Source organism: Nelumbo lutea, chromosome 4, assembly GCF_056320005.1.
Source record: "Nelumbo lutea isolate HS-2025 chromosome 4, American lotus-T2T, whole genome shotgun sequence".
NCBI classification, from domain to species: domain Eukaryota; kingdom Viridiplantae; phylum Streptophyta; class Magnoliopsida; order Proteales; family Nelumbonaceae; genus Nelumbo; species Nelumbo lutea.
The window spans coordinates 10,137,639-10,142,771 of record NC_142687.1 but is presented as its reverse complement, the minus strand read 5'-3'; positions in this window follow the sequence as shown (position 1 = coordinate 10,142,771).

Here is a 5,133-nt window from a genome sequence, read left to right as displayed (position 1 = left end):
TGGGGGTGCAGTTTCCTTCCATTACTTTACACAATAGTTTCAGTGTTTATTTTAGATTCAACTTGTAAGAGTGATACGGTATTTTCTTGAACCTTTGGGAATTTGGTGTTAGCCATTTACCCTAACATTTGTTATGTGATGCTATAAATGTTTTTTTTTTCGAATGGATTTTCCAACTGGATACAGTACTGATCTTAGGCCCCAAAATGCCATTCATTCATTTTTTTGTGGTCTATCAACATGGACAAATGAACTGCGTCACTGGAATCATACTTCACAGTTCTAAGGAGCTTTATACCCCCCAAGTACAAATTTAATTAAATATTTGAATGTTAAAGGTTTTTGACCTTTTTTCCCATTTGTTCCAGTCAAGTGTTTCCTGGGTATGTGTGGCCGCCTTACTGCTTGGGAGAAGCTGTAGCTGCGATTGGGCTTTACTGGGCAAAAGGCAAGATTTAATTGAAAGTAAATTCGGCTTTGAAACTTTGCAAGCATTCTTGTCAATTATCTGTTGTCTTAGATTCGGTCTATTTATGAAACCTCATGTATGTTTAAGACTTTTACCAGTTAAATTATCAGTTGCGATGATATATATCATATTGATTCTAGTGTGCGCCTATTGCCCCAAATTGTCTTACAGATGGGCACAATCCAGCTAACTTTTGGCATTTTAGATTATGTGCGCCTGCTAGCAGATCTCAGCAGAGTTCTGCCCGAAGTAGAACTCTTGCTACCAAGGTTCAAAATATCGAGTATCGGGCGTTTCGATACTTTGTTTTATACTTATTTTTTTTAATTTTTTTTTTCAAAACTGATTCAGGGGAGCCGGTATAGGACCCCTCCATCCCCTGAGCCAGTCAGACCCCCGATACACCCATTGTAGTGGCGTATTGGAAGGGTCCCGGAATGATACATATCGATTGATACGTAACGATGCTTTGAACCTTGCTTGCAACCGCTCAAACCAAGAATAGCTAAATTAGCTATACATAACTATGGCTGAAAATAGTATCTATGTTTCAAAATTCAAATTTAAATTTTATCCAGTTAAGGGTGAATTGGGATTTGCTCCTCAGAGCGCACCTTGCACCAACCTCACAGAAGATCTCATCGTGTATTGGGAACATCTTTGATCTCCACATGAATAACAATACAAGCATGAGAGATGTTTCCGGTTAGGACATTTAGGTTTGCACTGGGAGGACACTGAGGAGCAGATCCGGGCTCGTTAAGGGTGATCATAATTTGTTTTCTTTATAACTGCATAGCATATAGATCTATCTCTGTTCCATTGTTGCTAGAAAGACATGATATGGAAAGGGCATGCCGGCATGGTTTTGAAAACCGAACTGGATGGACCGGTTGACTTAGGAACCGATTTTGTTTCACCCTAAAACTGTTATTGGGAGAAAATATGTTGAATTGGTCAGCAACCAGCAGATGGGGGTGGTTGACCCGTTGACTCGGATAATGATTTTGGCCATTTTTATTTTAATTACTTTTTAAATCAGAATAAGCCACCCATTTGAGAGACGGTCAGACCATTTGACTCAGAAACCAGTGGCCAGAACGGTTCTATGTCTGGTCCGAATTTTAAAACCTTTCTAAAGGATTTTGACCATTCAAAAAGTCTTCATGAATTTTGTTAGATTTTACCTGATTGGTTACCGATGAGGGTAGATTTGGCCCTCTAGTGAAATTGTGACACGCGGCACCTCGTGACAAGTAGGCAACACCCAAGCAACAACTTATCAAGTCGGTGTCCCATTGGGGCACCGACCTGGCCGGCCTGGCGCGCGACCTGCATGCGGCCTGTGCGTGGCCTGCGCAACCTGGCCGACTTGGATCAGCCCGAGACATGATCCGACCTGGCCGATCTGGCAACCCATAAGACGCCCACCGATGAACCATAACGGCATACCCTGTGAGCTTACCAAGGAGCTAAGTAGCTCTCCAAAGAGCTTGCCACCAAGGAGCCAAGCAGCTCGGCAAAGCTCACCACAAGCAGCTCGGTATAACCCAAGGAGCTTGGCATAGCTCCCCTGGGCAGCTCGCCACTTGTAGGGTAGCTCGGTACAGAAGAGTAGTTTGGCGTATCGCAGGAAGATCTCCTGCCTGACAACCTGGCCCAAACATCGACCCGCCGACTTACACAGGCGTCGACTTGACAATTTGGCCCAGACATCGACCCGCCGACTAACACTGGTGCAGGCGCTGACCTGACAACCTCGCCCAGACACCGACCCGCCGACTGATACAGGAGCCGACCTGATAACCTAGCCCAGGCGCCGACATGGCCTCCTAACACAAGCGCCAGCCTGACAACCTCGAGGAGTTCACCACCGTACCCCAATTCTGACGGGATATGACGAGTCTTACCGTTTGAAGGCTTTTCACCCACCTAACACGCGAGGACACCACTATATAAGGACTCCGACCCCCAAAGCTAGGGAGAGGGAAAAAAAAGGATGGTAACCCCTGCTCTCTAGCTCTCTCATTTCTCTCCAAGCTCTCTGTAATCAGGATGCTAACTTAGGCATCGGAGAGTCCCCGTTGGGAAAATACCCCCGGGTCCTCTGATTTAGTTATCGCAGGTCCCTCAGCTCCCGCTGCATACAAAGGAGAGGAAATCACCTCATGCAGAGGGTAGTCGGGTTGCGCTGCACCAGGGAGCTCACCACCAGGCAGTTCGCCACCAAGCAGCTCTCCTTTAGGGAGCTTGCCACTAGAAAATTCACCACTAGGGAGCTCACCACCAAGCAGTTCGCCACCAAGTAGCTCTCCACCAGGGAGCTCGCCACCAAGCAGTTCGCCACCAGGGAGCTCACCACCAAGCAGTTTGCCACCAGGGAGCTCACCACCAGGCAGTTCTCCACCAAGCAGTTCGTCACCAAGTAGCTCTCCACCAAGGAGCTCGCCACCAGGTAGTTCTCAACCAAGGAGTTCGCCACCAAGGCACGTCACCATCGGGTCAAATACGAGGTACTTAGCCAAAAAAAATTAAATCACCAAAAAATGGTACGTGAACAAAAACGGTTACATTAGTTACCACTTTTATGATATCGGTTGATTGGTTATACCTAAAATTTATGTTCTATGTATTAGTAATTGATTTGGATGTTAGTATCGTTTTGACAAGTAATTGATTTGAATGCCATATTTATGGTGAAGAGTCCTAGGTTCAAATTTTACAAAAGGTCATTTACTAAAACACGCCTATAATTTTGTGGATATACTAAAACACCCCTATAATTGACAATTAATTTACTTAATTGACCTTGCATTAGACAAAAGTGGAAAATGATGTTTTTGATTGTAATACCCATTCGAGTAAGTTTAATTTGTACCATTTATAAAAATGAGAATGGTAACAATTGTTTATGAGAATGGTAACAATTGTTTAGTAAAAAAATCTGATTTTACTTTCCCTTTTTACCCTATCTTATTATTTTTTCAGTATTTAACTATCACGAGGCCATATACTGTCCATCAAAGATTTTCCAATGGTAAAAAAAAAAAAGGAGAATGCAAACTGTTAACATGGTTGTAGATCCCATAACCAATAATTTATCATTATTTATGTTTTTGCTAAAATCATATATCAATCAATTATTCTAGTAAATTCACCCTGATATTTAGAATAAAAATAAAAAATGCATGAACCTCACTTACGAATAACATAGTGCATGTGAAATCATCTAAACACCAAGACTTGAGAAGAATACAAAAGGCACCTCTTATTGAATTAATATTAATTTTAGTTAGATAATAAGAATCCTATTATGGGCTTAATATTAATTTAGGTTTTGTTTGGATACTTTTTTTTAGGTATGGGTGAATTAGACTCAATAAGAAAGATTCAATTATATATTATAGCCATGTTATGGTTTTATAGAAAGGGGTTTCACATTCAGTGGACCATAAGAAATATATCTTCTCCAAAGAAGAAAACATAATTAAAATTATATGAATGTTTAATTTTTGATCAAAAGCGAAATATAGAAAAGAAAAGCAAGGACTGCTTACTGGAAGAAACTTTCATATGCTTTTGGAAGAAAATAAAATAATTTAAAAATCTTAAAAACAGGACCTATCCCTCTCCCTCTCTTTACCATGGTAGCAGAATCATGTTGATGAAGTGGAAGATAACCAACAACTAAGAAGACAAAGGCGAATAGTGTGGCTGGATGGTTTTGGAGTAAAAAGCAAGATTAAATTTTGGTATGTTGTTTAGTTACCAAAAAGAATAAAAGCTCTCATGTATTTTATGATCCATTGTAAAAAAAATAAAATCATTTTATTAAACTGGTGATATCTTAGAAGATGAATACTATGCCTAATCAGTGGTATAAATTGGAAAGACATACCCCATTTCATCACCTAAACCCAAAAGGTCTAAGTTATAATCTGTTAGGAGCATTCACCATTAACATGTTGGTCTTGAAGATAGAAACAAACTAATCAAAGGCATTTTCGCTTGAGTGAGGGAAAGAGATAAACAGAGAAGTGAATTTGAAAGTGAAGATCATAACTAATCTTTGCAGGGAGAGGAATGATGATGAGGGTTTTGATGAAGAGGACAAAAGATATTCCGAAGACCATAGCTACTACAATTCAATAGCCTAGGCATTGTATTAACTATTAAGGTTGGTTTTTTTTTTTTTCAACTTGACATATAAATTTATTACATGTTTATAAGTTGAATACTGAGAAAGTGAACTCCCATAACAATAGTCCACATTAAAAATGGTTAAGTAGAATAAAGAATTGTTTTTGCCCTCTAATAGTATCAACTTAAACATAGATGGGGGAAGAAAGTTTTCATGAGGTTAAAAGTTCCATAATGCCCCAATCAAATGTAAAAATATTATATTTACTAAAAAAGTCTAAAGATTATTATACTATAGTGTCTCCATCTTGTTACCAACTCCATTAATTAAAAGTTTTTATTCCTTTTTTGTTTTTGTTTTTTTTTTTCTCTTATGTTTCATGGGGATACACAAGTGGGGGTAGTCCATCTCTCATCCCCTTAACCCCCTAACCCTAGTGGCAGTGGGATATGATCATCAACAAGTGAGACAATTGACAAGGTATAGGATGCCAAATGCCATAATGGGTTTGGATTAGATTGTA